The sequence below is a fragment of the Mustela putorius genome, unplaced genomic scaffold, assembly GCF_011764305.1.
Source record: "Mustela putorius furo isolate JIRA1106 unplaced genomic scaffold, ASM1176430v1.1 tig00000785_pilon_pilon_pilon, whole genome shotgun sequence".
NCBI classification, from domain to species: Eukaryota; Metazoa; Chordata; class Mammalia; order Carnivora; family Mustelidae; genus Mustela; species Mustela putorius.
In genome coordinates this window covers 3,329,414-3,355,137 of record NW_025421480.1, presented here as the reverse complement: position 1 = coordinate 3,355,137, position 25,724 = coordinate 3,329,414, and the positions used below count along the sequence as shown (strand labels likewise).

General features: G+C 39.8%; 1 protein-coding gene across 7 annotated transcripts in view; it reads left to right on the top strand.

The window, feature by feature from the left end:
* The window catches only part of POU2F1 (POU class 2 homeobox 1), a 181,903-nt gene that overhangs the window by 58,246 nt on the left and 97,933 nt on the right, over positions 1-25,724 (top strand). Inside the window, exon 2 of one of the 7 annotated variants that reach the window (XM_045084628.1) lies at positions 23,848-23,948. The exons of 5 other annotated variants lie outside the window; for them this stretch is intronic. The gene's annotated coding sequence lies outside the window, so the exon portion shown is untranslated. Of the gene's footprint in view, positions 1-23,155; positions 23,949-25,724 lie in introns of those variants that run through there. One more of the 7 variants, XM_045084629.1, reaches the window with a different exon arrangement.

Below are 25,724 nucleotides of genomic sequence, written 5' to 3'. Positions count from 1 at the left end.
TTTGCTGTAAGTATTTGGTGTATGCTCTGCTTTAGAAAATTTCAGTATTTACTCACTGCCCTGAGTTCTAACGTAGTTAATATGTTTGGTAATTAGGATTACCTCTCTGTAAACTCAACTGTTCCATCAGAAAGATTGAAGAGTTAAAGTAGTTTGGTTCTTATTTGTTAATAAGTTCAGTTGTGTATATAAACCATGAATTTTGGTAAAGTTACTTTTTTTTTTTTTAACAAAATCAGTTTTTGTAAGAATTCTTGTCACTTTTCATTAATGTCAGCATCTCCGTCTAAGACTATTGGCACTCCTTCCACTTTCCTTTGCAGTCTTTTCTTGTTTTCAGCCTTTTTTCTTATCTTTTTGAGATACTTGTTTGGAACATGCTGTTTTAGCTCTCAGCTTTGCTGCTGCTGAATTCCAGGATTAAGTTAACTTTTATCAGATGAATGAGATCATTATAGATGGTGGAAGCACTGTGATGAGACCAGAAGTGTTCGCTCGTTCATTTGCTCGTTCGTTCTTTCTTTTTCCTTTTTGGAAGTCCTTGTGCATTTTGCAGCAAGGAAGGAAGGAAGGAAGGTAGTGGTGAGGAGCATTATCAATTTGCCCAACAGGAATTAGTGTTTTTGGAAGGAGTATATATAGAGGAGTGGTTTGATTTTTATTTTATTTTGTTATTCTTACAGTGGTTGTCCTTTTCCCCCTGCAGATTATTAGAAGTTTCATGACTTCCCTTGCTATGTCTGTGATAAAGAAAAAGGACTGATTAAACCACACAAGAAATCTATTGTCATTATTTAATAGCTTTATTTCCCTTTTAATTAATTTTTCTCCTTACCATTTATATTTATGCGTATTTTTTGAAAGTCATGGTTTCTCCTACTGGAATGTATGTTGCATGCAGGCACAGGTATTGGCATGTTCTCTGTGCTGTCCCCAGCACCCGAATAGTGAGCCGAGCTCAGGCGGCCCTCGGATACCTGTAGAATCCATGCACCGACTTGCAGACCGCGGAGGCCAGGCGGGGGTGGCGGGCGCTCTTGTCTGGGAGCAGCTTGCTGAGGAGAAGCCACGCTCCCACCAGTAACGTTTTCTTAACACCAAGTCAGAGTCGCTGGAGTCTCTGGAGTCATTCCCAGTAGCCCCCCTCACTCCCCAAATCCTTATTATAGCAAAGTTTGTGTATTTTCTATTCTTTAGGAATTCCCAGATCTGCCCAATTCTCTGTCCAGCTTCTCTGCGTCCCCAGTCTGAAGAGCAGCAGCGCACCCCTGTCTTGCAGAATAACGCCGGTCCCCCCAGTGCCCCCAGTGCCCCCAGTCTTCCTTTAACTGATTCTCTACACTGAAGCCAGGATGATATTTGAAAATACAAATCCAGTCACGTCATTCTCCCGCTTAGAGTGATGTCCGCTGCTCTTAGGCTGAAGACTAACACATCACATGCCGCTTCTCCAGCCTCTTCCTCCCTCCTCCCCTCCCTCCTGGCACTTGAGACACCCAGGCCTTTGTTCACGTCCTCACAGGGGCCGCGCTCTGACCTTCCACATCCCCTTTTGCCCAGTCAATTCCATTTCATTCTCCAGATCTAACAGAAAGAGAGTTTCCATAGGAGAACTGCTTCTTGATGTAATGTTTTCCATTTATAGCATTTATCATACTTTATCATTGATGTCTGCGATGAGACCGGGAATTCCCAGAGGGATGGAACCATGTCTTGTATCCATTGCTGAACTCCCGGTGTCTCTAACACCTGGCACCTGGTAGGTGATTAATAAATAGTGGTTAAATGGCTTAAGTTTGTCTTTTCTGTAGATTTAAGGGATCCATTACTGGTCCATAGATTTTACTTTCAAGAAATCTTAGGGCACAGCATAATCTTTTTAGGCCTCAAAGTTAAGGATAATACTTTTTATCTTTCAACACAAGTTAGAAACTAATGATCTAGTAAAATCAGCTGATTTCTGAGCTGGACTTGAATCTATTCAGGGTGTCTGGGAACTCCCATTTTTTCCTGCCCTGACATGCTTCCTAAGAGAAGATATGCTGACTTAGGGATTTAGCTTTAATTCAACAAACATTTGAAGACCTATGTTATACCAGATACTTTGCAGACTTTAATCGGCTATTTCCCCTTCATTTATCTTTCAGTGATAATAGAATTTAAAATAATTTTAACCTTAGATTTCGTTTTCAAGACCTCTGTTTCATATGATTATGTATTTGGGTGTTTGAGTGTGATTCTTTAAACAGTGCACTTTGTAAATAAAATGTTCACTGAAAGCTGTTTTGTCACTTGGCTGATAAGTTAAATAAATGCTCTTTAATTAGTACATAACTATGCATGTTAAAGGTATTCAAATGCTATTGGAATAAGGTTTGTGTCCCCAAGTTCTTCTCTTTCCCCTGATCATGATGGTTCTTAACCGTTACTGCATAAGCCTGATAGTATCTAATGGTTTCACATTATATGTAGAATACTGCCCAGATATTTGGTTGGGGTTGGCAGTATGTAACAAATGTCATTAATGGACGAGAATTAGCAAACATAATTGGGGGGGAAAAGGTTTAATCTTGAGGAAGAAATTCAATCCCCTGTTTTACAGATAGAAAACAACCAACGACTGCTCAAAGATGCGGACCGAGAGCTGTTACAAGTTTTCAAATGTAGGCTTAGCGGAACCATTTCTGTTTCCCGTAGATGTCTTCCCAGCCGTGACAAATGTGTATACCAGAGTTAAGGGAATAACCTGTGACCTACCCTTGCAGCTCAGATAACTATTGAAATACTTGGTAAATTACTTAGAAGAGCTTGAGGAATATGTAAAAGGTGAGAAGAGATGTGATTCAGAGTGGGGGCGGATACGCAGTTCTTGGTGGAAGGAGCTACAGCATAGATGGTCCAAAGGGAACAAACCAATATTTGTTGGAGTTGGGCAGTGATGAATGGGATCAAGTAGAAGGCTTAGGAAGCAGGTTTCTTGGGAGGTGAGGAAAAATTTTTCCCCTATCCTTCTAGGTTCTTTTGACTGAACATTAATTAAATTCACATCACACAGATTAGCAGGAGAGAGGCTCCAAATAGGCAGTGGGGCTTTATATGCATCCTGACCCAAGGAGAAGGGGTTAGGGGGTCTGGGGCCTCAAAGCAGAGGAAGAAACAATTTTGAAGGAAGATGAGGAGAGCGATTGACAAACAAATGTTTGTCATCAGGTAGAATGGTACACCGAGGAGAAGCTGAACAAGCCAGCCCTGCAGACACCCGGCATGCCTCGGCCCTGTTCTTTGTGGTTGTCCCCAGTGATAGCTCTCTTCCTGGACCAGGCCCCTCAGTCTTAGAGGCAGTTACAGGGGAGGTAAAAATAAACAAACCTGAACCTTCAGGGCCTTTCATCTTCAGCCTAAGATAATGCACATGTCAAAGTGACACATTTTGGGGAGTCTCTTTCTGAACCCCTTCACTGTGTAGAGTGAGAAAAAGGTGGTGATTAGTCGGAATTACGATTGGAAGCATAAGCTAAGAATTCTGACTTAAGACAATTATTTGTATTTAAAAATATAGTACAGATTTGTGATGTAAAAAAACTTCCTCTGTTGGTCTTGCGAAAATAAAAGTGGACATGATGGGTAGCAAAGATGTTTTATATTTGAGCTTGACTTTTGTTTCGTCTTTGAGATTTTATAGCTGGTTTGTTCATTTAGAGAATTTGGAAAAATAACTCCGAACACTTACCATTAGTGAACATGTTGTTAGGCTCTCAACAAAACAATTTCTGGAGCGTTTTATTTTGTGCCAGTATCAGCCAATGTCACTAAAGGGTATTGTTGGGGAGGAAGAATTTCTCCTGCCTGTCCAGGTCCTTGTAGCTAGACTAAGAATCAGGAGTTGACAGGAGACAGAGTAACAGGAGAAAATAAAACTTAATAGCATATGTATGGGGAATCCACATAGACATGAGGTCACAAAGACAATGAGGCTTATTTGAGCTTGGGAGAGGAGTAGGGGCCTACGGGCACAACAGGGAGAAAATGCATTAATAGGAAGCTGAGGAGATGTTTGGAAAGCAAAGATGTTGTCCTACCCGCTCAGATTGCAGAGAGGAATCTTCGTTAATACCTTTCATGCTGGTAAAACGACAGTTTTGAGGGGGCAGGTAAAGAGCTTTTCCTGAATCTCTGGGTTTGGATTACTTTTAACTCAAAATAATGCTCGTGCCAAGGTGCGCCATCTTGGACAGCCTGCCCTTGGCCTCTACAGTATGAATAGTGCTATGATAGTTACCTTTACAAAGGTAGTTGATAGTTGACATTACGTTTTTACATGAGCCCCCCCCCTTTTGAAGATGAGAATCAAAGTGGATTACAAACCGATTTTGCTTTTCTTTGAAATTATTTTAATTTAGGCTTTTGTGAACCTTTGACTTTCCTTCCCTTTTCATCAAGATGGTTTCCTTTGCATGTTCTTCCATGTTCTTTATTTTTCAGCCCCAGCTAAGCATACAAAGGGTGATCTTTCTTCTAACCCCTTCCCTGAAATTAATTTGGCTAAATTACCAGCTTCTTAGATATCATGCAGTCCTCATACCAGAGGCATTTATTAAGTGTCCATATGTGCTTGCTGCTATGTTAAGTGTTGTAGTAATAAAGTAGGAACTCTTGGGACTCATGTCTATTAAGGGCTTTTAAAGTGCCAGGTAACACTAATACAAATCACATTATCAGAGGCATTCATATAACTAGTGTCCCTCTGCCCCTGTCCCACCAAGCTAAGTGCCTTAAATGCTTTAAGATTGCATCCCCATGGGAGGAGGGTGGAGTGTTTAGTTTTCATTTGGGTCTGGTTTAGATGAAGAAATGTAAGTTATACAGTTCTCCAGAGGTCCATTTATAGGCTAGTCTTACTTAAAATGTACATAAAGTATTTGGGAATGCTCTCCCAGTTAGCAGAATGCGCAAGACTGCGATTGTCTGAATGAATAGTGGCAAAAGAGCTATGGTGTGCAAGTTAAAAGTAATGCGTTTGGGGGGAAATATTCTAGTTAACACTTGTAGGATTATGGCTTTCAAGCTGTTGCTAGGGAAAGAGAATTGAAAAGTTACTGTTTGTTATTATTGCAAATAGCAGATTGATGTACTGCAGCCAAAAGACTAGTAAAAGAAAGGTTATTGGAAACAAAAGAAAATATTTTTCTGCTCTTACACCAAAATGATCTTCGTATGTTATATATAGATTTGGACACATCGCTTTGGCAAAAAAGGAAGGTCCACAAGAGCGACAATGAAAGACCAGAAAGACAAAATAATTGCAACACTTCCATCTGGGTTTTTATAAAATGTAGGATATGTAGGCTTTCATTCAAGCGGTTGTTTATTGAGGGACAACTGTGCTCTAGGCCTTGTGCTGGGCTCACAAACGTTGTTCTTTGTTGCCTTTGTCAAGCAGGATACTGCTCGTCTGTGTGAACTGTGTCCCACTAACTGTTTTTCTTGCGCTGGGAAAACAAAAAATCAAGAAATACAACACAAATAAAACCTTGAAATTGTGTAAGATCACAGGTTTTAAATCTTGAATGGGCAGAATAAAGAAATGCAGAGTTTGGTTTTGTTTTATCAACATTTGGGACACAGGGTTGATTGAGTAGGATTTGAGAAATAGGGTTCTAGAGCCGGACTATCTGCATTTGAGTCTTGGGTTCGGAGCCTGCCTCTGTGTGTCTTGGCTGCCTCATCTATCAACTGGGCTGTTTTGAGGATAATGTATGCAAAGAATTTAGAACAGTTACTGAACCACAGTAAGGGCTCAGTAAATGGTAGCTGTTAATTTGAGAAACACTAGAACTTCTTAAGGATTTGGAGAACTAGATACTGGACAAATGAAAAATAAAAAACATCCCCACAATTAATCAGCATGTCCTTAAACAAATTTACTGGCAAACTGAAGATCAGATCCAGTGGAGAATGCCTTCCAGTAGAATGTAAATATTCATGTTTTTAGAATCCTGGGATATAATTAAGGTGCTTGAGATTTATTAAAAGGGGTTTTTAAGGGTTGTTTGAATAACAAAAGATTGGCCTGCTGAATGTGGAAGAGCATTCCAGGAATCAGGATTAGTTTAAGAGGAGAGTTCAAAGCTGGAAAGGGAAGCACAGAAAACAGGATGTTAAATCCGTTTGGATGGGTCTAGGTCAGTGTTCTCAAACGTGGGCACATTTGTCTCTGAGGAGACATTTGACTATTGAGACATTTTTTATTGCATTGCCCCGAGCTGGGGCAGAAGGGCGCCACTGGCATCTAGTGGTTAGAGGCGGGGCGTGCAGTGTAATATCCTGCAGTGCCCACGATAGCTCCCCTAGCAGAGACTTGCCAAAATGTAAGTAGTGCTGAGGTTAAGAGTGTAGTAATGGCCACCTGGTAATAGAAACCTACATTTATAATCTTATTTCCACCCCTTCCTCCATAAAACAAATATGAACACAGATTTAGCTCAGTTTAATCTAATTTGCCATGGTGCATACAAAACACATTCTTAAACTGACCACCCTGCTCTCAGTGTTACCTTTTCTCTTTTTTTTCAGTAGATCACTTTACTCCCAATGGAAGAAAATAACAATAGGTTTAGATTAAACGTATCAGGGATCTAATCCCAGCTTTTCCATTCATTTCCTATGTGCCATCAAGCAAATTATCTTGCTTTTCTGAGTCCACCCCCACCCATTTTTTTTCACCTATAAAATGAGTGTAGTAATAGTTACATCCAGAGTTGATAGACGGATTCAGTGAGTCAAGGGCAGAAACTCCGATAGAAACAGATTGGCCACAAATGGCAGGGAATCCCTGGAAAAGGCCTCATAAGACAGGTTTTGTTATCCTAGCTCATATGCCGAAGTTCAAGATTTAGTCTCCAGTCCGACGGGTTCAGAACCCCATTTATCAGTACGTGTCTTTAGACAGGACTCTTACAAACCAGGCTCAAGAACGCCAGTTTGTAGCTTCAGATTGTTACCGTTGCTTGGATCTTCCTTAATCTTCCTGATCTCTAATTGTTAGTGTCCAGAACTCACAATCAGACCTTTCTCTCTTCTTGCCACTCTCTTTCCCTGGGTATGTTCCTGGCTGCAAATACTATCTGCAATTTAACTCTCAAACTTACATATCCTGCTCTGTCTTCCTTGTTTTCAGGTTGTTTGGTTTGCTTTTTTTTTTTTTTAATATTTATTTATTTGACAGATCACAAGTAGGCAGAGAAGCAGGCAGAGAGAGAGGGGAGGCAGGCTTCCTGCTGAGCAGAGAGCCCCATGTGGGGCTTGATCCCAGGACCCTGAGATCATGACCTGAGCCGAAGAGGCCTTAACCCACTGAGCCACCCAGGCGCCCCTCTGGTTTGCTTTTTAACACTAAGTAGCTAATGTTACTGAAATTTCCATAATGCCAGATGCCTGGCTAAGTGTTCTACATACTTTTTTTTTTTTTAAATTACAGTACAGTTAACATATGGTGTTACCTTAGTTTCAGGTGTACAATATAGTAATTCAGCAATTCTACGCATCATTCAGCTCACCACGGTAAGCGGACTGTTCTTAATCCCCTTCCCCTCGTGCACCCCCAACCACCCGTTTGCTCTCTCTAAGAGTCTGTGTTTTTGTCTTTTTTTTTTTTTAATTCAATCAGCCAATATATAGTACATCATTAGTTTCAGATGTGGAGTTCAGTAATTCATCAGTTGTGTGTTGTCTTTTTTATCTTTTCTCATTTGTTGTGTTTCTTACTCCACATGTGAGTGAAATCATGTAGAGTTTGTCTTTCTGCGACTGCCCTATTTCACTTAGCAGTGCACCCTCTAGATCCATCCACGTTGTTGTAAACGGCAAGATTTTGTTCTTTTTATGGCTGAGTGATATTCCATTTTGTGTGTGTGTACACATATATATGTATATATCACATCTTTATCCATTCATCTGTGGATGGACACTTGGGTTTCGTTGCTTCCACAAGGTGGCTGTATTAATAATGCTATAGTAGACATAGGGGTGCGCTTTATTCCAGACCTGCAGATTCAACTGCTTGCTAAAACTCTGCCATGGGCACGTCGACTTCACCGTATTCAAACTCCTCCTTTCCCCTCCACTCCCAAGTTTTCCCTTCGCGGGCTCGCGGGCTCGCTTTCCTCGGTAGCTCCACCACCTCCCTGCCCGGGGCTGCAGCTCGAACCTGGTCGTTACTCCGCTCATCTCCTTCACTTAACTGTCAGCGCTACCAGACCTTCCGTCTTACTGTTGCTCATGCCTGTTTGCTGTCCCTTCTCCTAGCTGCTGCCGTACTTCTAGCTTCCACTCTCGCCTCGGGACATGTGTTGGTTCAGTTTTCAGATTTAGTCCCTGTAACCTGCATTCATAGAGCTACCAAGTAAACTGTCAAAAAAAAAGGGGCTTTTAAAATTATTATTATATCACGCTAGGCTTAAAACCCACACAGCTTTAAGGACAAAATTTAGACTTTAAGTTGAGCTCAAGGTTCAGCTTCAGGAAATGATCCTGTCCTTGCTCACCTTTCCACGCTCACCCCCGACACCTGCTCACCTCCCCTCCGACTGGCTCGTAGACTGGCCATTTCCTGGGCTGCTTGTGCCTGTCACAGCTTTTTCCCTTCCTGTGTTTGACATTTTACTTATTCCTTTATTTTCAGCTGGAGAGTAGTTGGAAATGTTCTGCTTTTTCTGATCTTGTCTGCCTCAGTATTCTTTGCTTCCCTTGTTTCTGCCTCTCAAGGAAGCCTGCTGCAGCTTCGACCTCGCATCCAGTGGGCGCATCTCTTCTGTGCCCGTGTAGCATCCTTGCAGACGCTGAAGGCGAGGCTTGCTCTGGAGGCAGACTGTCCAGCCTCAAAACAGCCCTGCTCTTTGCTGATGCGTCTCCTTGGGCAACTTGCTCAGCATCTGTATCATTCAGTTTTCTCGTGCAAAATGAGAGCAATACTAGAACGTACCTTATAGGCTTGTTCTTCTGAGGGTAAGTGAGTTCCTGTGTCGGACACGTGGCCTAGCGTGCCTGGCACCCGGGAACCTGGACGGAGCGTTAGTTTGTTGTTATCTTGTGCATCCCTCATTCGTAGCAGATGTTACTGGCACCGAATCACCAGTTTAACATGTTCCCTTTTCCAGTGAGTTGTGAGCTTTTTTGAGAGAAGGGACTAAGTTGTACTCAACTTAAATTTTATTAAAAAATTCTTATGGGGCATCCACTAAGTCAGGGATAGTTGGTGGAGCCCAGACTGTGGCCTGCTTTTGTAAGGCCCTTGAGGTAAAAGGATGGTTTTTACATTTTAAAAGGATTATTCGTGGTGTGGGGAGGAGGGCAACCAAAAGAGGGAAAAGTATGTGAGCCAAGAGCAGGAGCCCACAAAGCCTAAGATACTTACTACCTCTGATACATTTGTTTGTAGAAAACATTGCTAACGTCCGAGCCAGAAGCAGTGGCGAGCCAGAAGCAGTGGCGCTTGCATGGGATGGTTGGGTGGATAGATAGTGAGTAGGTGCTACAGATCAGGGTTGTGGGGATTTGTGCGAGGAAACGGCAGCTACATTGTGAAAATACGAAAGTCACTGGAGGAGGACGCCCTGGTGGCTCAGTGGGTTGTGTGCCTGACTTGGTTTCGGCTCAGGTCATGAGCTCACGAGATTGAGCCCTGCGCTGGGCTCTGCATGGGCTTGGAGCCCCCTGAAGACTCCCTCTCTCTCACCGCCTGCCCCCGCCTGACCCGGAGAGTCCAGAGTCATTGCTTTCTCATTTGGTGACATGGGTTTAGACTATCTGTTCTTCGTGTGTAGGGACATTTTCAGGTCCTGCGTTTTTCTGTTGTGTTTGAGAAGTTGGATATAGGAGTGCTGTTCAGATTCCCAGGTCTCAACGTGTGAAAGAAGACAAGCATTTGCTGGCTCCTGCGGGTTGTAAAAATGAGAAGTTGGGGGGGGGGTGTGTGTTTTCCATGAGGCATTCCTGCGCATCCATGCTAGTAAACAAATAGTAAATACTGACTTTAAGTTTAACTGGCTTCATATATTTTGCCTGTGTAGATTTGTAGAAATAGAGAAGGCTGAGTCATAGTAAATTTAGACTAGATTCTTTAATATTTATTTTTGCCGTTCTTAGGGACTTTGGCCAAAGCAATTTACCGTCTATCTTATTTTCTTTTTATGGCATTGAAACAATTTCTTTTCCTTTTTATTTCCTTAATGATTCAACTTTCTATTTGCTCTAAATAGTATATGTCTTAAAGGTAATATCCAATTATAATAAATATTGATTTTTAACATTTTTATAAAAAGATTTATACTTACTTATTTGACAGAGCGAGAGCACAGCAGGCAGAGCTGCAGAGGGAGAGGGAGAAGCAGGCTACCCACTGAGCAGGGAGCCCGATGTGGGGCTCAATCCCAGGACCTTGGGATCATGATCGGAGCTGAAGGCAGTCCCTTAACCAACTGAGCCACCCAGGTGCCCAAATTAATTATTATTTTTTTTAAGTTAATTGGCAACCATTTGCATATTTCTAACCTGAAAATACCAAAATGTATTTCACAGGTTGGTCAGTTGCTGTAAATCACAAAGGCAGGTAGCAGTATAGTGAGAGCTGGAAGCCCAGTGCTTCGGCTCTCTGGTAGACTGCACTGACTGCTGGTCCTGCTGTCCTGCGTAATGGATGTTCTTGGTGCAACTAAGATCGATGCATTTTAATATATGTAGTTCCCACCTCTGTATTCTGATTTGGAGGAAAAACTTTGCCCTAGAACACTGCTTTGTGGAAAAGACTTTATGTCACTATTAGGTTATGTTTTCCTCTTAAAGAGATTTTTTTTTTTAACAAAAAATGGAGAATAACTTGATGTTTAATCTTTAGTGTTAAGCTATAAAATTTTCCTCCATGCTGCCATGAGCTTTAATAGTTAACGATGATAGACTCTCTGCTTTAATATTTTTCTTAGACTTTTTCTTTTAGAATTCTGTTAATGCCTTTCACAATAAATATTTGTTGAATTGAACCCTGCTGAGTCGATGAATTGTTTTGCTTTGCTGAAACAGATTCTCTCACAAGTGTAAAAGAAGAACTTGTGGCTATTTGCTGTCTGTGCTGGGTTCATTCCTGTCTATGAAACTTTCAGTGTATTTTTTCTTATTTACTTAGATGTGGAAATGAAATGATACTGTAAATCAGTTGTTTGCTATGATGTTAGTGTAAGAGCAGGAAGCTTGAAATTGGAAGATCAAGTCTGTGCCTCGACTCTGGCACTTTGGAGAGCATTTGTGTTAGGGCAGTCTGCGTCGATTCCCTCATCTGTAGAAGAAAGAAGAGAGTAAGGCTTCATAGGGTTTTATTAGGATTAAATGGGATCACATTTAAGCCTACCTAGCACGGTACCTGGTACATGAAGAGTGGATAATAAATATTTACCGGATTAAAAACCAAACAGTGCTTCAGGTATGTCTTAAGACTATTTTACTAGAAGTTTTATAGAATCACAAAACCTTAGAATTAGAGGGGCTGTCAGAGTTCAAGGCCAGCCTTCCTTGTAAGAACTTAATTCCTTCTCTGGTACCCTTGCCAGGCGTTCGTTTCCCAGCTGCTCGCTTTCGTCTTCAGACGCGACTCCTGGCAGGTTTTCCAGAAGCTCCGACTGGAGACTGCTGAGGGTCTGGCTTCGCCAAAGACCCGGCCCTGGAGCGCGCTCTCGGGAGATGGGTTGAGTCCGGCGTATTTACGGGGGCTTCTCACTGCAGGAATCGGTGATAAAGGATATAGGGCAGCCACGGCAAACCATGAACCCGAGTCGTTGCCTGTAATAGGAGATTAGGGGAAGGTAAAAGGATAGTGAGAGGAAGGGCCGGAGCGGGTTCTGGCCAGAGAGGAGACTCCTCGACGCACAGCTTCAGCCTGGCGGCCTCGCACCCACCGAATGCAGTACAGAGAGAAGTTCAACTGGAAGTGATACACTCGGATTTATTCCATTTTTAAGTGAATGTTCTGATTTTTAAATAGTTCTCCCTTAACTACTAACTTGAAATATATTCCCTTTTTGTTACTTTCATCTCTTTATTCTAGTTCATTCTCTGTAGCCTTACAGAGTCAATACCTTTCTCATCCCTCGTATCAGATCAGACACCTGCCAGCTTTACCTCTAAAACACATAGAGACTCGGTCCCTTTTGCTACCATCTGAGCTTAGGCCACCATCATTTCTTTTCTAGATTACTGTCATACATGGCCCAGAATCAACCAGTAAGTTTCCATTCCTGCTGTCCTGTTGAGAGCATTTGTCAAAACCTCTGTAGTCCTTCATTCTCAAAAGAACTGCAGAGAACAACTGCCCCTGATCTTTATCTCCTGAGTTAGAGTGAAGCTGAAGAAACACTCCCCTAATTCCTGTTTTCTTGTAGGAATTGCTGAGGTATTGTCATTGTTCCTATGTTCCCTTGGGTTGCTGAACACTCAGAATGTCTGTTGAAATCCAGGCAGGGAGGAGAGGGTCCACCACATGACAAGGTGGGGTAAAGGAAGAGCGACCACGGGGTGTGCTCTGGGCTGTGGGAACACAGAGGAGCAGACAAAACTCAAAGTTTGCTTGTGAAGATTGAAATTGCTTGTTTTAAGCAGTTAAAACTCTCAGACTTCTGTTACTACACCAGATTATTCTGAAGTATTCTGCAAAATTCCTACAAATGCCCATGATATAGCTCTTTAATGTTTTCTTGCAAGATTAAGGATATAGGGGATTTTGCCAGGGCCAGTGAATAGGAGAGGGTGTGATCATCTAGCTAATGGAGGGCCCTTGGCCCGAGCATTCCAGATCCTTCTGTTGTAATGTCTGAAGACTAGACTTTTTAGGATGGTGAAATGGAGCTGAGATCCCTTCATGAAGTTGTAACTCTTGAATACCTATATTCTGTAGCAAAAGGGTAGGCGAGGAAAAAACCCACCCACTGGCAAAGTATAGCAGTGAAGTCTTTTTTAACTTTAGATCTAGGGAGATGTCATCCTGAGAATTCATACCAGAGCTCTTTTTAAGAAACAAATTCTAAGTTTGAAATCATGCCACCTATGTGATCTGGGAAACCAGGAGTAAGAAATAAAAGTGATATTGGGGTAGAAGTGCCTCAGTGGGGTAGAGGCAAATATATGGTCTTTTTGAAGGAACGTACTTTCAACCCAGGCTTCTCAGACTCCTCCTCCAAAGCCTGTATCCCCAGATTATAGAACCCAGGAAGGAAGAAGCCAACATCAGAGTTGCAGCAAAACAACCAACAATAGAAGTAGACTCTCCCCATCTCCATGGACCTTAGATTATTGGAATTAGTCAGATTATCATTCAAATTAACATACAAATGTTTTAATAATAAAAGAGGGGCGTTGAAAACCCGGGCAAGAAGCAAAGTAAAAAATGACAAGGTAGATTTGGCAAAGGAACAATTTCTAGAAAGGAAAAAAATTTAGAAACTCAGTGGGTAATAGTGGACTACAAACTTTTTAAAGAGTGAATTAATAATAGAGCTCAGGAGATTAACCAGATGTAGTACTAGTAGTTATGGATGAAAGGCAGGAATGAGAAGGTAGGAGATTTGGAGGACGGGATGAGAAGATTTAAAATGAATCTAATTTTGGAGTTCAGAGAGAATAGAAGTAGTTCTCAGCTATTGTCAATTCAAATACTATATAATGGTTGAGAATTCTCTAGAATTGATGAAAGGCATGAATTCTCTGCTTTAGGAAGCACAATGAAACCCTAAGTAGGATAGATAAAAATCCTGTCCCTAGAAATATTATAGTGAAACTTCAGAAAATCCAAAGAAAGAATCTTTAATAGGGGACAGGAAGAATAGATCATTGCCCACACAGAGCCACATTTCATAGTACTCAGTAGCAGTAATGGAACCCTGAAGACAATGAAATTATAAAATGCTGAGAGAAAATAACTATCAGCCTTAAAATTTTTACCCAGCTAAACTTTTATTTGAAAATAAAGATGAATTGACATTTTAAACAAATAAAAACTGAATTTGGTGCTGTCATACCTTCACTGAAAGAACTTTAAAATGATATACTTAAAGAAGGAAATTGAACTCGGATGGAAAGACCAAGATTCCAGAGGGAATGAAGCAGATACTGGTCACTTGGGTAAATCTAAGTAACCTCCATACACCTGTCTTAAGATGTTGGTACTGAGTAAATGCTGGATTGACAGATAGTTGATCCATCAACTTTCCTGAGAGAGTGTGCTCTCTCATTCCTCCGTGGCAAAGGGGGACACTGACTTCTTAATTTAGAATTTTTCAAGGGAAGCTGGAATTTCAACAGAACTCCCAACATGGTTAGTCTTATTTTACAAAGTTAGGAGACACATTCAGTCTCTTGGATGTGATTTAGAGTGGCTGAATTTCATGAAAGATTTCTATTTATTGGTTGCCGAGCAAATTTTAAATTAGGTATCAACAAATTTTACCCCCTGTTTACCAAGATCTTAAATGTCACTCTTGATTTTTATTTGAAGATTTGAATTTCTACTCAAAATGTTCTCAGATTTTACATCCATTATTTAAAAGACAGTTCTAGATTTATTGTTTCTGAGAACCCATGCTAATCTAGGGCAAATTTTAAAATAATAAATGAAATAGAACTTGATACTCTTTAACTGGCCAAGAACATCACAACCAGAAACTTCTCTCTCTCTTATGGTCCTGACTCTAAAAAAAGTATTTGCTAGACAGAATTTTTTTCTAACTGTTGAAATTCAGCTATGTTATCAGTAGTATACTTTCAGTAGGATTTTGTTAGGAGGGCCAAAGTCAATAGATGAGTTCTCTCAGCACATATTTTTATATATTTTTGAAAGTTTTTTTTTTTTTTTAAGATTTTATTTATTTGACAGAGATCACAAGTAGGCAGAGAGGTAGGCAGAGAGAGGGGGGGAAGCAGGATCCCCACTGAGCAGAGAGCCTGATGCAGGCCTTGAGCCCAGGACCCAGAGACCATGACCTGAGCCAAAGGCAGAGGCTTAACCCACTGAGTCACCCAGGCACTCCTGAAATAGTTTCTTTTAAGGAGTTTTGTGGACCTAAGTTGATATCCTTCATCCACCATTTATTGGACTTTCTGGGCACCATTCATTTATTTATCGAGCAGGTATTTTTGCACACCTGTCAGGTTCTCGCCTGCACTGAGGTTGCTGTAGCGAACAAGATTAATAAGGTGCCTGTGCTCAGGAAGCTTGCCTTCTAGTGGGGCAAGTAAATGAGTTTTAAAATTATCAGAAGTACATAAAAAGACCAAAATAGGGTGACATGATAGTAACTGGGGGAAGGGGCATGTGTTTTGGGTTGAATGGTGAGGGAAGGACTCTTTGAGGAGATGGCCATCAGAGCCTGGAAGAGAGACGAAGCCTCCTGAGCAGGAAGCCTCCTAGGCTGACGGAACAAATTGCAAAGGCTGTGAGGCCCGTATGAGCCGGTGTTTCCACGTGCTACGGGAGCATATTAATGTGGTGGTTAAAAATGACCCTACATTGTGTAGAAATTGATTTTGATTTTATAATGGTGTGAGAATCACACTAGAGTGTCATAACTTCAGTTCATATCTTTTACTGGCCCAAGTGTTGCTGCTGTAATTTTTACTCTGTTCTGTTTTCAGCCGGTGAACTCAGTAACGTTTGGTTGGAGATGTTTGATTTGTTTGCTGGTATGTGGTCTGTTTTCATTTGGGCAGTTGGTAGTGACCCCACTGTAATATAAAAACATTGAAATATTTGCTAAACTTAGTTGAATTATAAATCTAGTTTTTTACAGAGGGAGATAAGAGAGAATAACAAATGATCATTGTTTATTACACATGAAAGAAACTTTAAAGGGAGTATCCAAAATGTTAAATTATGCTATAGAATTTAAGCATCTAGTCTCTTTTCTTTAGAATAAATCAGTTTCATAAATATCTAGTTATTTAGTTATACTACATAAATAAGAAACCCTTAAAATCACAGGAAAACTATGTTTCTCTTTTATTTTGAAATATACATATATTTGTACTCTTTTTCAAAAAGTAAATACTTTTTTTAGCTATTACTCTTTGAGTCCTGTGCTGTCTGTTCTAGCTCTTCAGCCTGTCAGACTGAAGCTTTCCAAGGTCAGAATCCTGTCTAGTATCTGGTCCCATGGAGAGAGTACAGGGCGTTACACATAATAATCTCTTAAAATTGTTTGAGTGCCTGAATAAACAAATGAATGAATATATATGAACTTTACTGTGGAGGTAGTCTTTGGAGAATAATTAACCAATAATCGGCATACTTAAAAAGATAGATTTTTTTTTTTAAAGATTTTATTTATTTATTTGACAGAAATCAGAAGTAGTCGGAGAGGCAGGCAGAGAGAGAGAGAGGGAAGCAGGCTCCCCGCCGAGCAGAGAGCCCGATGCGGGACTCGATCCCAGGACCCTGAGATCATGACCTGAGCCGAAGGCAGCAGCTTAACCCACTGAGCCACCGAGGCGCCCTTAAAAAGATAGATATTGACTGCTTTTTTAAAAAGTGCCTTTGTCATATTTGGAAAATTTAAGCATTTCTGAAGGGGATGGGGTAGCCAGTGTGAAGAACACTCATACGGACCCAGAATCCGAAAACGGATCTGAATTGAAGCTGTGCTGTCACTCATGATGTGTTCTGAAGTAAATCATGCTGTCTTGCTCGCAGTTTCCTTGTTTGTCCAGTGAGGGGATTAGATTGATTGTTGCTAACATTTTTCTCTACTCTAAAACCCTATGATTTTTATCCTTTGCTATTTGCAAGAGCCAGGAGAGATAAAGGTTGCCTTTTATGTTAGATTTGATTCTAAATCTAATGACACAGGACAGCGGTGCTTAAACTATTTTTCGTTAAATGGTAGTGAAACGCTGAAAAAGGTTTAGTGGGGGTATGAGTACACAGTGTGCTATGTTATGATTAACTGCCACTTCTGTTTTCTTTAGTGGCCTGTACTCTTCATCTGCCTATCTAATTTTTCTTAGTATTGAGATTATTTTAGTACAAACAAGTAGTGTGTTTGTAAAAAAGGGCCCAGCCAGTATGGTAAGCTGTCTGGATAGTTTAAAAAAAGAAAAGATGTCTGGATAGTTGATGGTTTCTAAGTACGGGCTGGTCTACAATACAGTACATTTTTTTAAAGTTTTATTTTCTCAGAGTGGGAGGAGGTGCTAGGTACTTCTCTTTTTAAAATTAAGCATAGCATTCTCTTTTATACCATGTTAGCATATTGTTGACAAAGTTTTCTAAAGTGAAAATCTGTTTAGTAGCATATTCAAGTTTAAGATAGAGAATTTATTTTTTAAGATTTTATTTTTAAGTAATCTCTGGAACCCAACACGGGGCTCGAGCACACACCCCGAGATCAGTAGTCACACGCTCTACCGACTGAGGCACCCCAGAAGAGAGAATTTTAATAGCCTCATCTTGTGTCCCAAATAGCGTGAAGTCGGGGGAGATGATTGGAGTGACGTGACTGCGGGTGCTCTAGTTTCTTCCTTTGTGGTGGCGGCTGAAGTCCGGCTGCCCCGGAGAAGGGCCGCTGCCCGGGAGCTCCTCACGTCCGGCTTGCCTGGCATACTGTCATTACTTGTTTTCTTTCCAGTTCACGTTAGGAAATGCACTTACGTTACCTTAATAACCTCTTCTCGGTGCCTCTGGGGGAGAATGAGCTAGTGAGCCTTCTTACGGGTAGATTATAGTTTTTCTATCTTTTTAGTCTCTTTTGTAACAATCTGTGTAGGAGAGGGAGGAATGATAATATGTACTAAATCCTAAGTCGAGATAGGTTCTTGATCGAATTTAGCTAAAATGCCCCCCATTTATTGATCCTTTTTCTGATAATTGTTAACCATTCCTCATTGTTTGGAATTGCTATCTTGACTTTCTACTTTGAAAGTTATTAGCAGTTCTAACGTATTTTGGCTTTACTCTCTGGAGGGAGCACTGAGTATATACAAGGTTATTGAATCATCTGCCATTAGGTTAATGGCTTTAGGATTTTCATCTAGAGCTTTAGAAAGTCCTGTCCTCATTTTTGTGGCATATGAACATTACTTCAGGGGCCAAAATTTTAATAAAATGTTCTTTTTTTTTAAATGGTGTTCTGTGGAACCGGTTGATGTTCTCATAACCAGTGTGATGTGAATGTGTTGTGGATGGTCTGTCTCTCTACCACGTTGACCGGAAGCCCTTTCTGTCTACCACTTTGAACCCCTTGAGGGTCATTGTTAATTTTTTGTTGTAGTTTTCTGATGAATGGTTCAACTATGAAATAAGTCAGAACTTTAACAGGTATGTTCTGGAGGTGCTGCTTTCTACTATAGGTAGCACAGAAAGGGTCTGTAGTGGCTGCCATCATATTAAAAAACAATTACTTTATTTTGTCTCAAAACAAACAGTACAACTAAAAAATTTCGTTTACTTCTACAGTTGAGTCATGAGTTGACAAGCTCTTATGAAGTTCGAGCAAGGACAGCATTTTGAAAGTTCTTCCAGTTAGCTTTTTTGCATTTAGGTAAAATGGGACCCTAATCTAGGGCAAAATGTAGAGGTGGCAAAAAATAAAAAAAATAAAATCCAGTTTTATATTACTTTGGGGCAACCTGAGCTTTTTATCTGGAAAATCTTCCTTTGTATTTGCTAGTTTCCTCTTAATTACAGAACTTTCTTGTATTATAACAAATCTTTATATTTAAAACCAGTATTGGGGCACCTGGGTAGCTAAGTGGGTTAAGCCTCTGCTTTCGGCTCAGGTCATAATCTCAGGGTTGTGGGATCAAGCCCCGCACCTGCTTCCCCATCTCTCTTTGCCTGCTGCTCTGCCTACATGTGATCTTTCTGTGTCAAATAAATAAATAAAATTTTTAAAAATAAAAAAATGAAACTGATATTGTCAAATGCATTGAAAATAATTTAAGAAACGTTTAGTAATAGAACAATTTCACAAAAACTATGTATCTCTTGAAACCAAAAAACAGATGCATATGCTAAAAATTAACCATTTGTTGTAAATCTGTACATATATGTGTCTATAAGTACAGATAAAAGTAGAATCATACCCAGAACTCATCTTACAGAGTCTTCCTTATACGCAAAGCACTTTACTGTGAAATATGGGGACTATTTGAATGTTACTGACTTCTGTCATGGAGGCTGTTCTTTTGAAATCTGATAAGCTAGAAATGTTGGTGCAAATATATAACTAAATTGATATACGAAATAGGAAAGAAAAGTTGAGACTGAAAACCTATAACTTAATATTGACCAGGCACAATTAACAAGACCAGATTTTGGAAATTCGAGTTTGTACATTACGTATGTGCATGCACATTAGGAGGTTTGCAGAGTTGCCTCTAACATAAGTGGTAACTACATTTCTTAGCAGACTCCAGTAACTGATCTAATTATAATCAATGAGCACCAAATGAGTAACTCTAAATAACTTAAATATATGTTATTGGTAGGTTGCTTTTAACTTCAGATAATGAAAACTCAGTCTGGCTTCAACACAAGGAAACTGGCTTGGCTCACAGGATTGAGAGACCCAGAGCTGCAGGGTCAACAGCCTGGGCTCTCTGTGTTGCTTTGCCCTCGGGTTCTTTCCCTGATGGTTGCAAAACACCTGCTAGCAGCAGCCAGAGAAGTACTCCTCCTGGTTGGAATCTAGAGAATGGGGAGTAGCCACTTACTTTCTATGAAAAGTGAGACTAACTGTCCCAGAAAGGTTCAGGAGCTCTGTCCTTGATTTCATTGGCTAGAATTGAGTTATGTTCTGGATTACGGTCTATTCCTGAACAAGTCAGTAGCTGGGATTGATCATTCACCTCTTTCCCTTGAGCTGAGGTCATTTGCCCATTTCCAAATGGGGAGAGTTGGGGTCGCCATCAGCATGTACTGTTACTGTAGTCCAGAGTGAAACCTCAGAATGAATGGAATTAGCAGCTGCTGTAAAAAGCAGTATAGAGGTTCCTCAAAAAATTAAAAACAGAAATACTGTATGAGACAATAATTCCACAACTAGGTATTTACCCAGAGAAACTGAAAACACTAATTAGGTAAGATATATGCACCTCTTTGTTTGTTGCAGCATTATTTACAATGAGCAAGATGAATATGTAACCCAAGTGTCCCAGCTTTATCCATAATGAATGGAGATGTGATTACACACACACACACACACACCAGATTATTCAGCCTTTAAAAGAAATCTCGCCCTTTGTGACAACATGGATGGTATTATGCTAAGTGAAGTAAGTCAGAGAAAGACAAACACCTTATGATTTCACTTATAAGTGAACTCTTCAAAACAAAACAAAGGTACAAACGGAAAACAGAAACAAATTCAAAATACACAAAGCAAATTGGTGCCAGAGTGGAGGGAGATGTGGGGATGAGCAAAATAGGTGAAGGGAATTAAGAGGTACAGACTTCAGTGATGAAATAAACGAATCATGGGGATGAAAAGTACAGAGTAAGGATCACAGTCAGTAACAGTGGCGGGTGGTGACCACACTTCTCATGATGAGCACTGTGTAGTGTATGGCATTGTCAGTCACTGTGCTGTGCCTGAAACACAACACTGTATGTCAACTACACTTCAATAATGAAAAATTTTTTAAATCAATAATTAGCATTTTGGGATCAGTTCTGGACCTCTAGTAGCAGCAAGACAATACTTTGACAGTCCTTGGTATAGTGAGAATGGGCTGAGGACAGACCCTGAGCAACACCAACATTTAACAATTACAACGAAGGGCGTGTGAATCAGTCTTCTAGTTAAATTTATTTTGTGTGTATTTTTAATTATGAGCTACAGAAAGCTGTTATTTGGCCTTATTTCATTAGTTCTAACAGCATATTTCATATTTGATTTACTCAGTGGTTTTCTCTCTTGGTCTCTGGTCACTTTAATGTCACTATCATGGTGTTTCTTTCAAAGAAAGAAGAAAGTGCTGCCCATTGTCTTAAAGGAAATAGAGAAGGGATTATAAGTGGGGTTTCTTTAACTGAAGTTAAAGGAAAAATGAATGGGTACTTTGTAGCGTATTAAGTGTCTAATGAGTTAGATCAGGAGGAGGAATGCATTCTTGTATGCCCTTTTTTGTGGAAGCTCCTACAAGTAGAAACTTCAGACTTACACCTACCTACATGTTAGGTATCTTGGAAAAATTATTATTTGTTTATTATAAAGGAATAAATGATAAGATTTACTACCCTGTGTCTGAAGACCTCAGTGATTAGAAACAGTTTGTGATCAGTAATGGACTGTAACTGTAGTGGGTTGAGTATCTTATGTGCGAGGACCCTCTTCTCCTTGAGGTATCACAAGCAGACAGTATAACTCTTGTCTTCTTGTGCTTGGCCTGTGTAGGACCACTGTTGACCTCTGCATCGTATTTTTTAGGCAATGAGTTACTAGCCAACAGACTCAGTTCAGGGGCCCATGAGTTCTCCTTTACATTTTGTGAAAAAACCGATTGCTGGGCCTCCAACCCCCAGATTTTCGGATTCAGTAGGTCTGGCATGGGGCCTGAGAATTTAAGTTTCTAGTAACTTCCAGATGATACTGATGGTGCTCCTCCGGTACTGCACTTCGGGAATCGCTGTTGTGAAACATTTATGTTTAATGAAAGCAAGGAGCAGTCGTACTGAATTTGTTTAAGGAGAAGATACATGGTACTTACTGCTGTTTAGGTCAGACTGTATTGGTTTTTCTCTCTGGTGGTTGGCTATTACGTTACATGACCCACAGGGAATACGCCCTCAAATTCTACTTATTTAGTAAAAGAATAGTTACCTTTTGATGATTGACATCTCTCAACTTTTGACAGATGCATTGATTATGGCTGCTGGGCTGAAAGCTACTTTTGGCCTAGATGAAAATACTGGCATTATTTTGCTCGATGATCCCAAAGATAGGATTTTTTTTTTTTTTTTTTATTTGTTCTTTAGTAAGATCCGGTAATTGTTATTTCACTCAGTGAGTATTGAAACTTTAAACCGGTCTGAGGCCAGTACAACCCTTTGCTGTTGCCAGCTGTGCATGTTTCTATGGAAACTCAGTAGGGGCTAGCGGGATTACTGTTGTAAGGAGCACACCTGGCTTATTTGCATCCAATTTAAGTTGGGGAAATTTCACAAAAGAATGAAACGTCTGTAGACGTGTCAATGGACAGCCAGAAGGAGCTTGTCATTTGTAACCATCATATTGGTCTAAAGAGGAAGAGTGGGGTGGGTTTTCCTTACTCATTATAGTTCATGTTTCTGGAGGGCTTTGGTTGATATGCTAAAGTTTATATTTGTCTCATTGTGTTTTGTTTTTGTTTTGGGAATATCCTTTTAAATATTCTAATATATATCCGTAATTAAATATCTTTATGGTTTTAAAATTCTCTTAAAGAATTTAAAGTGCATGTAGATCAGACTCTTTTTCAAGAAAGAAGGAATTTAATTTCTTTCCAGTTATACATTGTAATCAAATGTCTTAGTTTTTGACCACAGTTGCAGAATTATGGCAGAATTTCTTGTTGATCTCTACTTTCAAGTGTTAGGAACTACTGTGAACCCCTTCTCTCACAAAAATAACTTTTTTTTTTTTTTTTAAAGAAGGCAATTGGAACTATTTATGTATTGGATTTTGTTTGCACCATTGAACTTAAGCCTTGTTTCAGAGTTTCATAAATGGTTAGGTCCATCACTGAATGTACAGAAAAAAATTATATGGACTAGTTACGTGAGCACAGAGTTACAGAGCACAGATACATACAATTTAGGTGCTTTTTACTAATAAGTTACACTACTCAGTTATACTGACTTATCCTAGTTATACTAATTAGTTATGCTAATTCAGACATAGCTGCATGGTACAGGTGTGTGGCAAATGAGAGCGCAAGTATTGACTCCTCTTCCTTGGTTAAGGCTGCTTGAACTTTCTTTCTTTCTTTCTTTTTTAAGATTTTATTTATTTATTTATTTGACAGGTCAGAAGTAGGCAGAGAGGCAGGCAGAGAGAGTGGGGGAAGCAGGCTCCCTGCTGAGCAGAGAGCCTGTTGGGAGGCTTGATCCCAAGACCCTGGGATCATGACCTGAGCTGAAGTCAGAGCCTTAACGCACTGAGCCACCCAGGCGCCCCTGCTTGAACTTTCTACCGGTCTGAATTCTAAGGTTTTCTGGCAGAGTGTGGCGATCAGCGAGTGATGGTGAACTTCCATACTTGTGTGTGCCAAGTATTTCTTATTTTCTAGTGACAAAATTGTAATCCTGTACCGTTTTTTTTTTTTCCCAGAATATTTTGCAGTGATGGTCGTATACATTGATCTGTCACCTGGGAACATATGTGTGTGTGTATATATGTATACATATGTGTATGTATATATGGTGTGTGGATGTGTGTGTGTATAATGCCAGTTGAAGTAGGTACTTGTAAATTTGGAAAAAGGTAACACTGGATTTGGGGATTTTTTTTTTTTATTAGTGAAATATACTCTTTAAAGAAAAAAGTAGGCTATTTTATTCAGCTTTATGAGAGAGTAGCACCTTGTAATACATGTTCCAAGGATCTTCTAATTCACCTCCACGTTCTGAAGTCAGGGCAGGTACTACTATCCCCATCCGGTAGATGAGGAAGCAGCACAAGGGCAGGGCGCGCCTCCAGTCCCCTGTGCTCAGGCAGCGAACTACACCCTCACGGGTGGTCCAGTGTTCCCCACCGTGTATAATTGTTCGCCCTTAAAGTGTCAGGTTATTTTATGCAGTTGACTCAGTATTGCCTTTTTCTCTTTTTGTATTCATAGACTGGAAAAGTAAGAAGAGCTTTCCTGCCTTTTAAATTACCAAACTACTCTCAGTTTTCAATGAATCAATTCAAAGAAAGAATGCAGTCTTTCTATACCTGGTAAATATTTTCTGCTCATAAAAGCTATTAATTAAGTAGCCTCTGATAAATCCAGGTGTTTATGATGAGTGCCTTTAATTTTGTGGAATGACTATAAAAATGACTTACCATATTTATATATGATATTGGCTCTGAAATTTGTTTGATATTTATTGATGCGATGGAGTGATCCTTAGAATGCCTGTGACCTAGCCGGCGACAGAAAACAGTTTAGGATTGGCCCTAGTACTAGATTAGGCTGTGCTGGGTGGTTTCTTTTGTTTTGTTTTTTTTTTTTGTTTTGGGTACATAAATATACTAGGTTTTCTCTTTATTTGGATAATATAACATTAGCAGTAACCCCTATGTGGCAGTTTAATAGTATTTTGTAAATAATAGTTTTACAGAATTAATCTAGTAATCAGAATATTAAACCTACATTTTTTTATTTTACGGATGACCTAAGTGAAGATTAGCGAGATCAAGTAACTTGCTTAAGAAAGTTGAGCTAGCTGGTCTAGAGCTGAGGTCAAATTTTAGATCAGAGCCTACATATTTTGATTCCTACTCTAGTGCCTTTTCAAAATTCTTATCTTTTAAGTACCTTAAGTAAGAATTAACATGCCTAAGAGAGTAGACAAATCATAACAACATTTGATATGAGTCTAATGTATAACTTAAAATGTTAGTTTAGGAACAGAGAGGACAAAATGGATCTATATATATGCCACATAGAATACTTTATCTATATTAACAATGGTATTAACATTAATAAGCTACTAGGTACCATTAAAGCTTTTAGATACACTTTAAGCCTGAGGTGAACCCTTGGGCATATTTTGGACCTGTTTTGCAGAAAAGGAAACTGAGGCTTTCAAAGAGAGTGCTGTAGCTTAGGATGTTTAGAAAGTGGAGTTTAAAACCCAGTGCTCTCAGACTTAAAAGTGCATTACTAAGCTGTGAAGCCTGTTGATTTTTGGAATTAAAACTCAATCATAAATCCAACCTATCCCGTGTTAACTATTATTGATTATAGAATAATTTCCTCTCATAATTCAGCCATCCAAAACTCTGAGCCTTTTAGGGACATATTGAGGTAATGCAGAGAAACCATGTCTCCTCTGTAATGATTTTAACCATAAGAATCATATTAGCTCTTTTTATAATGTCGTTTAAATGTGTAGGTCTTATGCCTCTCTACAAAAGAAAGGTGTTTATAAAATATTTATATATTCTAAACATGTGCTTAAACTACACTAACTAGAGCAAGTTGAAAGGCATATTTCCTGTGATAGAACATTTGTCTCCGTGTTTTTACTTATTATATCCGATCAACAACGAACAGTTATTATTTTTCTCAAGTATTTTTCAGACAGACCTTTCAAAATTAGTTAAATGTTAATGAAAGAAATCAATGTTACAGCGAGGAGTATCATTTGAAAATTAATACATTTCAAGTGTTTGACTGGCTGGGGGATAAGTAAAAGCTTATTATCTGAAATGAAACAGTAATGATGAAAGTACAAAGAAAATGCCGTCTTCTTTATTAAAGTACCCAGTGTACCTGAGTTTGCCCAAACCAGGTGTATCTTTGCCATAAAACCTGACTTAGCCCCTGAGGCTCCCCTTTCCCCACAAATCTCCCATTTACCACCATCGCCTGGCCCAAGGAGGGTGGGCATGCTTAGAATGTAGGCGATGAGGTGCTAAAAATACACTTTATCAGCAGATCGTATGAGGGGACTGTTTTATTTCTGGTTGTGTGGAGAACTTACAGCAAAGAAATGTAATTTGTGT